This window comes from Anabrus simplex, chromosome 2 (genome assembly GCF_040414725.1).
Source record: "Anabrus simplex isolate iqAnaSimp1 chromosome 2, ASM4041472v1, whole genome shotgun sequence".
Classification (NCBI taxonomy): Eukaryota; Metazoa; Arthropoda; class Insecta; order Orthoptera; family Tettigoniidae; genus Anabrus; species Anabrus simplex.
Window position 1 is genome coordinate 421,578,816 of NC_090266.1, and position 13,810 is coordinate 421,592,625.

At 39.9% G+C, this 13,810-nt stretch overlaps 1 long non-coding RNA gene across 1 annotated transcript in view; it reads left to right on the plus strand.

The window, feature by feature from the left end:
- The window catches only part of LOC136864174 (uncharacterized), a 592,451-nt gene that overhangs the window by 315,414 nt on the left and 263,227 nt on the right, over positions 1 to 13,810 (plus strand). Inside the window, exon 2 of the long non-coding RNA XR_010859280.2 lies at positions 1,833 to 2,098. This is a non-coding gene — a long non-coding RNA (uncharacterized lncRNA). The remainder of the gene's footprint in view (positions 1 to 1,832; positions 2,099 to 13,810) is intronic.

Here is a 13,810-nt window from a genome sequence, read left to right on the forward strand (position 1 = left end):
CAGGACAAGATATTTTATATATATATATAGATGGTGGAGCACTAGAATCTTTCGGGTGTGAATAGAGATGGAAATTTCTCGTTTACCGTTCCAGAAGGCATATGGAGAAATCCTATGAAAGCACAATACAAGAAGAGGCCGGCCATGCCCTCCAGGCCGGCTGGGAGTTTCCGGTCTGACTTACTAATCCCTTCCAGGAAGTACCCACGGGGGCTACGACGGGGCTGGCCTGTAACATTACAGTCATCCGACTTTGTTCCATTTAACAACAGTTTAATTTTTAAACGAACCACTTATTTGGGGTGGAAATTTTACCCGTAAATAGCGTTCAAACTTGTGCCTTAAATACGAGAATCAGTACATCTATTTGTTAAATTTTCATCCTGAAAATGCATTGTCACTTAACATAATGGTATTAATTGAAACGAGCGGATAAAGTTTAAATGCCAGCACAGTATTATGAACATTTCGGGAATAGGGCTTTAGAAGTCACTGACAGTTGTAGGCCATAATAAAATTACTTAATAGAATTTAACTGCTTTCCCATCGTCTTCCATGCATTGGAACCTTTCTGAATGTCATCGTTCTTCATATTTTATTAAAACATTTCCTACCGAGCTCGATAGCTGCAGTCGCTTAAGTGCGGCCAGTGTCCAGTAATCGGGAGATAGTGGTTTCGAGCCCCACTGTCGGCAGCCCTGAAGACGGTTTTCTGTGGTTTCCCATTTTCACACCAGGCAAATTCCGGGGCTGTACGTTAATTAAGGCCACGGCCGCTTCCTTCCACTTCCTAGGCCTGTCCTGTCCCATCGTCGCCATAAGACCTATCTGTGTCGGTGCGACGTAAAGCAAATTGCAAGAAAAAAACATTCCCTGGATAGTAGGTATGAAAGCTATCCTAATTTAAAGTGCTATCGAATTTGTACAAGGATAATAAATGATTAGAAGTAATCCTTGGTGCATTAATATAGCGTTTATAAAGCTCGTCTCTTACGAAGAGCCGAAGTATTGATAAAAATAACCCATTCAGCGACTCTGTTCCTTCGATCAATAGTTCCACTATAAAATGAATGGCTTACTTGGGTGAAAACTGTACCTATAATAAATTTCAAGCTGGAGCCTTAACTCCGCTCTTTGTTCTACTGATACTGTTGTGTTTTGAAAGAGTCAGTTAGTCATGTTCCTCAAGTTCCTATAGTCCCAATCGAGGGCACATCACATACTCCCCTTCATACGTTTAGCTACTAACCCACCACCATCAAACATCTCTATTCATGCAATACCTCACTTCCATGTCACTGCTGTTGAAAGTAGTGTCAAAGGCATACTAAAGGAGCTGTTATGTTGTAGATATGAATAATAAACTGGACGGCATGAATGTAGATTCGTGTTCCGTTCCATGAAAATTCGAACTTCTTTTAAAAGAATGACTGATTCATTTCACGTTAATTATTAGAACCACTGAAGTGATAATTTTACTAGTTGTCTCTAAAGTATACACATGAGCTACTGGCGTCACATTGTTTTAATGTTTAACCCTTCCTTTGCAAGAGTTAAGTTGATTTGTATCATAGGTATCATAGAATCTTCTTCGATGTACTAAAAATAGACCTTGTTTGTGATGTGCTCAGTGCGCGTTAAAATTTATTTTTGCAGGATATATTGTTTTACAGTGCTACTAAATAATTAAATCTTTACATTTTCCATGATATGTAGGTGGATTAATTAATTTTAATGAGACAATTTAGACTAAGGCGAAATGATGCGTTTCAAAATGTATGCGGGAAAATAATATAATATAAACTAATATTGGTTATGCGTTAAAATTGCAGCTCAAGAGGAACTCCGTTCAATGGCGCTACGGGAGGCAGCTAGAGTTATGTACTATCCCAGCTCTTATTACTGCAACTACTTTACGTCCACTCCCACGTATCTGCCCCCGGGCATGTACCCACCTCCAGCGCAAGGACAGCTGTTTCCCCCGCACCATGTTCCAACGTCAACGCTCGGCATCCCGTCGTCTCCTGAGTCACCGGTACGGCCGCACGCTAACACTAGCAGTACTCCGACTATTTAGCGTCCATGTGGCCTGTGTAAGGTGAGTCCTTCAATCTGCTTCAGAGAACGGATCATTGAATAGCACCCTTTTTCAGATCATTCTACTTTTTTACTCCTTTGAATGCCTTTATTTGGACCAGAATTAAGCACAGTCGAGAATCAGAATTGTCATTCCCTTGTAACTTCCAATGAGGCAGGCTTATATTATTTTGTCAATTCAGTGCTGTGACATATGACCTTGAGTTTAAAATAACAATCAATCAATACTGATCTGCATTTAGGGCAGTCGCCCAGGTGGGAGATTCCCTACCTGTTGTCCTCCTTGCCTTTTCTTAAATGATTTCAAATAAATTGGAAATTTATTGAACATCTCCCTTGGTAAGTTATTCCATTTCCTAATCCCCCCTCCTATGAACGAATATTTGTCCCTAATGCGTCCTCTTGAATTCCAACCCTATCTTCATATTGTGATCTTTCCTACTTTTAAAGACACCGCTCAAACTTATTCGTCTACTAATGTGTCTACAGCACTGAAGGGAAGATTGAGGATAGCGAGATATCATTTATATTCTTCCTCATGTTAGCGCGCTCAATGCGTCGCAGATCACAAATCTTTCTTTTGATATTTATATTTCCTTTTCTTTCTTCGTAACTGCTGCAGGCTATTACTGTATAAATTTGTTGTAGTTTTCGAGATGCTTGTGGTCACCTGTAACTTGAAGCAGATTAGACTAATAACTTGTGTCAACGAAAGGTAAACATTACTTAACAATCCATCGAAATAACCCTGGAAAAAGGGTATGTTCTAAACGACTTTTGGAACCAAATAAATTGTAATGCAAATAGGATTGTGGGATATGAAATAAACTCAAAGGAAATTCCAAATGGATTTCGTTTAAGGAAGATATATTGACGCTGAACTCTTGAAAATAAGCTACAATCATATTCAAATTGCTGATATGAGTTTAACATCACGAGAAATATTATCTCTCTCTTAGGGGACGCCAGAAGTTTATTCTCAAACAGGATTTAGTAACTTGCCAGAAAATTTATTTACTTGAGTTTCCCTCATTGCGATGGTGGCTGTGGTTTTAAGGGAAGGAACAACAAGATAATCCTCACCTAGTCTTTCCCAATTAATTAATCTTAAATAATGACATCCGCCTGCTCCAAGATTCGGTCCCAAATCCTAGAGTAAAGAATGTGAACTATGCAGCCGATTTCATATTAAAATTACTAGTTAATTCCCAAACGTAAGTTAGTTTTTAATGTGATGATAATAATGTGAGGTCTCTTGTGGCGCTTGAAAATGTAAGGTTTTGGAACTTAATAGTTAACTCTTCTACTAAAGTTCTACGAGTAAACACGGATAATATCAGAGCGAGGTATTTGCCTGTTTCCTAGTACTAGCATGGAGCCATGACCTACTACACACTGTTACGAAGTGTGATTGCACGGCGTCCATGACACTAATGACTCGCGCATGACTTTGAGGTGCGAGAGTACGACAGGTACTGTTGCTAATGATATTGCCTGACGTTTGTTAGATTTTTGTAAATGGTAAAAATGATCTTGACTTTCTACAAGGATATACATTGCGGGTTGGGCATTGGGAGAATGATCCTCTATGCTTGAATCTAGTTGTGGTCAAGTTATGATGAAACAAGCCACAAGGTTCTTGTATCTTCTGACGTATGTTTGAAATTGATATCGAAAAGAAGGCATGTTAAAGGGGTGTCTAACAATATTTTTAAGATGTGGCAGAACATGTTAAGCAACTGTAACGTTTCACTGATAATTGGGATTATTTTGTTTGTTGATGAATACACTCGTTCTTCTAAAAACGGCATTATGACGTTAAAGAAACTACTAAGTAAATAAAATTTAGGTAAATTTCCCTGTTAACATAACTATCTCAGTTTCACCGCAGTATGTTATACGACAGGACATAAAACGAAAGGAAGTTTAAATTCCTAATTGTGCGCAGTTTCTCAGATGAAATTTCAACATGGACACTTTTTCTCTGACTTACTGTAATTTATTATCGTACAGCAAAATAAAAAGTTAATATTGTTTCTTAGGTTTCTCCAGATCATTATTATATACTATACTGTACTTTATTTTAGAACTTATGTTGTGTGAATGACTCAATAAACGCGTCAGAATATCAGAAAATCTGTCATAAATGATAATCTTGTTTCAAAGGTAGCTATGCAAGTGTGCTCCTTGCTGAGAATTTTAACTTCGAGTTCTCTTCATATGCATGTTTGATTTTTATTGGAAAATACAGCGGAAAAATGATTTTAGACTGTGCGTACTTCCTCTTAATGGCACAACAATTTATAGAAAGAACGGTGAATAAATTCTGTAAGGTTCAAATGTCATTGGCCAGACTCCTTTGTCATGAAGTAGGTTGTCACATGAGGTATGAATTTTGCCTCCCGTGGTTTCATCTGTGTGGCTGTACGTCAAGTCCTCTGCACGAGACTGCATTGCCGCCGGAGAAAAAGCGCTCCTAGCATTGTGACGAGCTGAAGCCAGCCTCCCAAGCCTGGGCCTCACACAAGAAGTCGGCCTGCTACTTTGACGTATTGACTGTCAAGTCTGCGTGGCGCGCAACATTCCATAGCAAGCAGTAGTGAAAGGCCATGGCGTCTGTGAAAGAAGTGCAACTTATTACAGTGCGGCGGCAGCTTTCATTTCTTACATACATGGGGTGCTAATAGTCCCCTATCAGCTAACATATTACAACTGATTTATTCTACAAGATGATAGCTTGTCCAATTTACTGCAATTATTATAATTTCCTTTATCTCAGGAATGTGGACAGTACTTATATATTTTCTTTGAAATATCTTAAGAAGAAAAGTTACAATATAATTGAAAATGTGTGGAGTTATAGTAGGATTTATGACGCAGAGGAGATGGTAGATCTCGATCTAGAGTATTTATAATTTAATTGCAAATTTCCTGCCCAGTAGAAACACAAAGAATGATTTACTTGTTGGCAAATTTCAGGACTTTTGGTGGATAACAGTACTCTTCGTGCCTGTCTATTCGTCTTCATGAATAGAAATTAATTAACGTCTCATGGTTTCAGTTAACCCGTTAGATTTTCACATTGAAAAGTTAACGTGGAAACCCTTTCGCTGGGTATTGTAGTACTGTCCCCTTTTCTTTTTTCTAAGATTAATTGGTTATAATTTTGTAGATGTACCTGGAATATAAGTTAATTGCAAGTCGCTCCCATAAGTTACATCATTAAGGAGTATTATTTTAAATCATTAAATATATTTCATGAAACGATATTCTAAATTCATTTCCCTATATGTGTTATAAGATGCATAACTTGAAAGCTGCAGGTGATACCTTTTTAAGGAATGGTAAACAGGACCATTCACCTCCAGTTTATCAATGTTCACACACTAAGCATACCTTGCTGCCTATTGAAGGCTGCGACTCCGGTAAGTTATGGTTGAAATGTACTGAGAATACTTCTCTCCTTGGAATATGTCCGACTCGTTGGCTGAATGGTCAGCGTACTGGCCTTCGGTTCAGAGGGTCCCGGGTTCGATTCCCGACCGGGTCGGGGATTTTAACCTTCATTGGTTAATTCCAATGGCTCGGGGACTGGGTGTTGGTGCTGTCCCCAACATTCCTGCAACTCACACACCACACATAACACTATCCTCCACCACAATAACACGCAGTTACCTACACATGGCAGATGCCGCCCACCCTCATTGGAGGGTCTGCCTTACAAGGGCTGCACCCGGCTAGAAATAGCCACACGAAATTAAATTTTTTCCTTGGAATATCATAATACAGTTTTTCTTATTAATCCTTATAAGCATTTTCATCAGTGGGATTTTGTTCCACACCTTTGGGACAGAAGACAGCGTTCAGGCCGTTGTACAGCTCAAGTGTCTGTTAACGGTCGTAGAATAAGTCCTGAAGGAGCGAAGGGTTGGGACCACTTTTAATTTCTGTTTTAGTAAAAGTAGAAATAAAAATGTATGGCGTGATGGCTCTTTGTCGTATAAAAATGATTGAGAGATGAAAATAGGAAAGTTTACAGTAAATTATACGTTGAGAGCATGTAAGTGGTCCTTCTAAAAATAACGTGTAAATACAGAAACGTCTAGAGTAGGACACGCCAAAGATGATAGTATTATTAATTGAAAATTGAATAAAGGGAAGAAATATCTTCAGCGCATCAGGGAGATTATTAAAATGCATAGGCCTGATTGTTTCATTTAAGGTTTGTGTGAGAAGACAAACTTCGCAAATACAAGGCAAATTGGAAACGCTATTTTTTCCTACATGTTTCTACATGTGAGATTTATGATTTTGTTTTTGTGAGAAGTAATTAATGTACAGTATGGTCACCATAGCAAACACGACTTTGTTTCAAGTGTGAGACTCAAAACATAATTTGGAAGAAAAAAGAGTGTTAGCATATTAGCTGCCTTACCCACCGCAGATTGCTCACGTTGGTGTAATTGAATATGTCTCAATAAATTCCTTCATCGGGAGGAGATCATGGATACTTTCTCTTAGGAATTCGGAACTGTTATCATCAATACTCTTCTCTGAGAAGAAGGGTATCTATACTATTCTTAATAAATGATACATACCAGAACAATTATTCCAGACAATTCAGTATGAATCAGTCATAAATTCTAAGCATCTTACATGTTTTTGCTGTTTTCCATACAGCGGATGATAACGAAGAAATTTAGATGTTTAAGTCTAGTTAATTTTGTTAAGATCTTATACAATGTCAGATATAAACTATTATATTTATTGATTGAATATATTTCAAAAACAATGTGAGGAACACGCTGGCAAAGGAGTAAATTACGCGTCCTGAACGTTGGTCTGAATAATATTTCCACTGTTACAGTATGTTTAGTAACATTCTCGAGTCCTGATCATCATCATCATCATCATCATCATCTGTTTACCCTTCAGGTTCGGCTTTTCCCTCGGACTCAGCGAGGGATCCCACCTCTACCACCTCAAGGGCAGTGTCCTGGAGCTTCACACTCTTGGTCGGGGGATACAACTGGGGAGAATGACCAGTACCTCGCCCAGGCGGCCTCACCTGCTATGCTGAACAGGGGCCTTGTGGAGGGATGGGAAGATTGGAAGGGATAGGCAAGGAAGAGGGAAGTAAGCGGCCGTGGCCTTAAGTTAGGTACCATCCCGGCATTCGCCTGGAGGAGAAGTGGGAAACCACGGAAAACCACTTCCAGGATGGCTGAGGTGGGAATCGAACCCACCTCTACTCAGTTGACCTCCCGAGGCTGAGTGGACCCCGTTCCAGCCCTCGTACCACTTTTCAAATTTTCGTGGCAGAGCCGGGAATCGAACCCGGACCTCCGGGGGTGGCAGCTAATCACGCTAACCACTACACCACAGAGGCGGACTCGAGTCATGATACTCTTCAAAATAGACATATATTTTAAATGAAGTAATTGTCTGGATATTATTGGCATCTTGATGTACAGGCCAATGTTAACGATCACAATGCTTTGTACACTACGAATAAAAGGGTGAAAATATAATGTAAAACTTACCCCTGAGTGGTGAAGTAGGCCAAACACTTTTAACAGTGTTTTGTGTAGCCTGCCCGAAGTCAACGACGACATTTTCGGGACATAAATCCTGCCCGTTTTCACGGCACAATTCTGATATTTCTAATAAGGCAGAATAAGTTTGTTTTCCTCTTCGCTAACATACTTAATACTTACGGTACGTAATTTCCATTTCCCACTACATGCTTTGTAAATATCTGGGTAAAAAAACTTGCCACAGTAAGAAAAGGTTCTGCCCATACAAACTGTTTCATGTTTACAGTAGTTACATGACTTACATTTTTCTTTGTCGAAAAGAATCACAATGTTCGTATTTTGTTCTTGCTCCAAAACATTTTCTGTCTTTCATTGCTTAAAATTTCGATGCACTTCAATGCCTCGTTGACATCATCTGTATTTTTAGGTACAGGTGGATACTGTTGTCTCTTTTTTCCATACAAATTCTTTTTTTTTTATATACATCGCACATTTTCCGACTTAAACTAGTCTGAAATTCTTGGGGGAGTATTGACTATTTCTCTTCTTACAATTTTCTCTGACACATCTGTTAGTTCAATCTCTGCTTTCCTTTTATGATACAGAATTTGAAAGGGCCGATGATCTTCGCTGTTAGGCCCCTTTAAACAAAAAGCATCATCATCAACAACAACACACTTTGAAATAAACTAACCATGTAAATTTTCACAAACATCATGGTTACGGTCTCCAACGGGTATCACGTCGATTGTTGAATCTGCATAGAGTTTAGCAATGCACTTCCTCCTCACACACCTCCAATTTTGTCCTTGATTTGTTAGATCGCTTTTGTAAAATTTGTGGTTATTATAAACAAATAGTTCGCGTCCCTTCTCACTAAACAGGGCAAACATATCAGAACGCACATCGCTCCTATTGTACCATTTCGGAGTATGACAGCCGATTGAAGAAGCGTTTGCCGGTGTTATTGGCCACCAACCGGCTTATGAGCGTAGCAGACAGCGATGGTCAAAACAAATGGGTTTGGATTGTGACACTTCCTCAGCAAGGACGCCTGCACTTTTGTAAATAATTTCAATCCTAATATTTACTTTTGTACGCAATGTGATGACGGAAAAAAAATTCAGATTAAAACAGACAACCGGTGCAACTCGAATACCTCCCAAAATGACCACCGGTGCAAGTCGACAACTGCCTTTGATAAAAGGAAATATTTTGTTAAAGCCCGCTACACACGTTCAATTCGGCTTGTCAGTTCGGCTTGTCAGTTAGAATTGACAAATCTAACTGACGCAGCAATCACATACACACGTTCAGTTTGATGTGTCAATTCGATGTGGTTAACTCCAAAATTTGGTCGTGCTTGTGTTTCGGTAATTGCAACTTAATGTTTTCGGACGATGAGTTGTTATTACTGATGTATGGTGCAGTAGCTTGTGTAATTGTGAAAAGAAGGCGCCAATTCAAGCGGAATGTGTGGGTTAGAGACTGGCTTTTAAAACGAGCCCAGTACTCGCATGTTAAACTTTTAAAATAGCTTCGGTTTCACCCCAAGGATTGGCCTAATTATTTGCGGATGAACGAAGAAACATATCTAGATCTGCTGTCCCGTGTTTCTCCGTTGATAAAGGACACTGATAAGGAAGATTTGGACATTATTGGCACCTCTTGATCCGTCAGGAATAACACCATATTTTAGGTACATACCCGTCGTCTGCACTCATTCCACTAATCAAACTGTCTGTTTTACAGAGTTCTTTACGAAATGCAGTTTTCAAACTGTTTATCTTCTTTGTCATTAGTATTTTGTTGGCAAGAGGATCGATCTCTTTAACTTTTTGTACGAGCTTTTTATAAGCTGCCTCACGTTTCACTTTATGATAATCTTTAAAGGTAAATAAATGTAAATAAAAAACTACTTTTGGTGTCACTTGAAAGAGGGCTATCAATATACTGACTACACACACGGCAAAAAATACGCGGGACACTTGACAATCAGTGGTGCGAATGCGCAGAACAGCTGATTTGAGTAACTGAACTGACGCTCTCACACACACGATCAATTCAGCTAGCCGTCAAGCCGATGTGTCAAGCAAAAATGATGAATTTCCATCATGCCATCAGTTCAAATTTCTGGCTTGAGTTCACATCGTTTGAACAAACTTTTGCATACACACGGTCAATTCGGCTTGTCCGTTCGGCTTGTTCACATCGAACCGACAAGCCGAATTGAACGTGTGTAGCGGGCTTAAGAAACGGAGCCAAGAATGACGAGACGGTATCAAGTACATCTTAGAAAATAATATCATGCGTCAGTAATTCTCCTTTCGTAGCATGGAGAGAACCGTTGAGAAGAAGAAGGAACGGGAGATTCACAGATCTCCATCTTCACCACACACAACAAACCAACAATTCTTTCAAATACATCTCCTAACACTGTTTAACAACATTAATAAGAAACTCATGCTTGACATACCGTCAGGGAGAGGTAGATTTCAGGATAACATATATAAACCCTTAAAAGTCAGCTAATGTGGAGTAATTTGCCGCCATCTTAGCTTATGAAGATTTGCATATGGACATTAACATTCTCACGGTTACGAGAAGGTTGCCTAGTTGTATGGTTTTTCCCTTAAAACAATCACTAAATAATTTTCGTAGTTTTCGATTTGGACTGTTATTTAAAATATACACCTAATCTTACTTATATCTTATGTTTGTTATATTTGATTATCAATAGTGAAGTACGTTCCGTCATCTGTTGACAGTAGAAGTAATAAGTGCTCAACTTAACCATATCTAGAGGTTATCTACATACATACATTATCATTATAGACTGTTATGCCTTTCAGCGTTCAGTCTGCAAGCCTCTGTGAATTTACTAAACGTCGCCACAATCCACTGTTTGCAACAAGTGCTGTGGCCTCATTTGGTTCTATACCTCTTATCTTTAAATTGTTAGAATCTGAGTATAACCATCGTCATCTTGATCTACCTCTACTTATCTTACCCTCCTTAACAGAGTCCATTATTCTCCTAGGTAACCTATCCTTCTCCATTCGCCTCACATGACCCTACCACCGAAAACGGTTTATGCGTACAGCTTCATCCATCGAGTTAATTCCCGAATTAGCCTTTATCTCCTCATACCGAGTACCCTCCTGCAATTGTTCCCACCTGTTTGCACCAGCAATCATTCTCGCGACTTTCATGTCTGTTACTTCTAACTTATAAATAAGATATCCTGAGTCCACTCATCTTTCGCTCCCGTAAAGCAAAGTTGGTCTGAAAACAGACCGATGTAAAGATAGTTTCGTCTGGGAGCTGACATCCTTCTTACAGAATACTGTTGATCGCAACTACGAGCTCACTGCATTAGCTTTAATACACCTTGATTCAATCTCACTTACTATATTACCATCCTGGGAGAACACACAACCTAAATACTTGAAATTATCGACATGTTCTAGCTTTGTATCACCAATCTGACATTCAGTTCTGTTGAATTTCTTACCTACCCCTGACATCAATTTATTCTTCGAAAGGCTAATTTTTATACCATACTCATTGCACCTATTTTCAAGTTCCAAGATATTAGACTACAGGCTTTCGGTAAAATCTGCCATTAAGACAACGTCGTCAGCATACGCCAGACTGCTTACTTCATTTCCACCTGACTGAATCCCTCCCTGCCATTTTATACCTTTCAGCAGATGATCCATGTAAACTACGAACAGCAAAGGTGAAAGATTACAGCCTTGTCTAACCCCTGTAGGTACCCTGAACAAAGAACTCATTCTACCATCAATTCTCAATGAAGCCCAATTGTCACCATGAATGCCTTTGATTGATTTTAATAATCTACCCCGAATTCCATAGTCCCCCAGTATGGCGAACATCTTTTCCCTCGGTACCCTTTCATATGCTTTCTGTAGATCTACGAAACATAAACACAACTGCCTATTCCTCTCGTAGCATTTTTCAGTTACCTGGCGCATTCCGAAAATCTGATCATCACAGCCTCTCTGTGGTCTGAAACCACAATGGATTTCATCTAACTTCCTCTCAACGACTGATCGCACCCTCCCGTCCAAGATGCCAGTGAATACTTTGCCTGGTATACTAATCAATGAGATAGTTGATGCAATCCTTCCTGTTCCCTTGCTTATGTCTGTCTGTTAGGTCATCAGCCCAGAGGCTGGTTGGATCCTCAAATAGCACCACCAAAGGCTATGCAGTTATATGAAAACCGCAAAAACCAATGGCAGTACCAAAATGAGGCGTACTAGGCAAGACGAGGAGTGAGGTAGTTTGCCATTGCTTTCCTCACTGGGCCAGGCAGCGCTGTTCCAGCACGACTGACCCTATGAGCAACACCTTTCATAACACTCAGACGTACCGGTTGTACTCTGAAGGCCATTACTCAGCACCACCCATACCCCAGCAGCTTCCATATTGTCACAGCCATTGATGAGACCGGGACTTCAGTGGAAGCTACACTTTGCTCTGGCCTGTGGCAAGAGATGGATGCAAAAGTACTGCAACCACCAAGAAATGACAGCAGGCAGCCCTTGCTTATAAATAGGTGCAATTACTGCTTTTGTCCAATATGAAGGTATCTTACCAACACTCCATGCTAATCTTACTACTCTATGAAGCCATTTCATCCCTGCCTTCAATCTATACTTCACCATGTCAGGTCTAAATTCATCTATTTCTGCTGCTTTATGACAATGGAGTTTATTTACCATCCTTTTCACTTCCTCAAGCGTAATTTCACCAACATCGTTTTTCTCCTCCCCATGAGCTAGACTGTTCGCAACACCACCAGAAAGATTTCCTTTTACGTTGAGAAGACGTTCAAAATATTCCCTCCACCTCTTCAGTGATTCCCTGGGGTCTACTATGAGTTCACCTGAATTACTCAAAACACTGTTCATTTCCTTTCTCCCTCCCTTCCTAAGATTCTTTATTGCTGTCCAGAAAGGTTTCTTTGCTGCTTGACCTAGCCTTTCCAGGTTATTACCAAAATCTTCCCACGACTTCTCTTTGGATTCAACAACTATTTGTTTCGCTCTGTTTCTTTCATCTACGTACAAATCCCTGTCTGCCTCGGCCCTTGTTTGGAGCCATTTCTGATAAGCCTTCTTTTTACGTTTACAAGCTGTTCTCACTTCATCATTCCACCAAGATGTTCGCCTTTTCCCATCTTTACACATAGTTGTTCCCAGGCATTCAATTGCTGTTTCTATTACAGCATCACTGTTTGCCACCCATTCTCTTTCTATATCCTGAACCCAAGGCCTAGAGATTGTTAGTGGTCTGCATCATAGAAAAATTCCCGAAAAACTCGCACATTCTTAACAGATTTCCTTAATTCAAAGTCGGTTAAGATATAGTCTATTATGGATCTGGCACCCCTAGCCTCCCATGTGTAGCGGTGAATAGCCTTATGCTTGAAGAATGTATTCGTAACTGATAAACCCATACTAGCACAGAAGTCCAGCAAACGCTTCCCATTCCCATTAGCTTCCGTATCTTCTCAACATTTACCAGTCACCCTTTCGTATCCTTTAGTTCTATTTCCAACTCTCATTGAAACAACCCATTAGCATTATTCTATCCTTGCTGTTGACCCTGACCACAATGTCACTCAATACTTCACAAAACTTATCAACTTCGTCATCATCTGCACCCTCACATGGTGAATACACTGAGAAAATTCTCGTCCTAATTCCTCCAACTGACAAATCAATCCACATCATTCGCTCATTGACGTGCGTAACAGAAACTATGTTGCGTACAATGGTATTCCTGATAAACTCTGCCCTTCCCTTTCTAACACCCGTCAAGTACACTTTATAATCTCCTACCTCTTCCTCGTTTTCTCCCCTTACCCGAATATCACTTACTCGTAGCACTTCCAGATGCATCCTCTTAGCTGACTCAGCCAGTTCTACTTTCTTTCTTCCATAATCCCCGTTTATATTGATAGCTCCCCATCGAATTCCATTTCGTTCGCCACGTTGTTCCCAACGAGTCCCTAGCCTGTCAAATGGGAGTGGGACTCCGTTACTCCCATAGGTCCGAGGCTTGCTTAAAATGTTCTGAGCTCGGTAAATTCATGAAGCAGGATGCTACGCTATTTGCACATAGTCCAAGTGAGGATCTCTCCA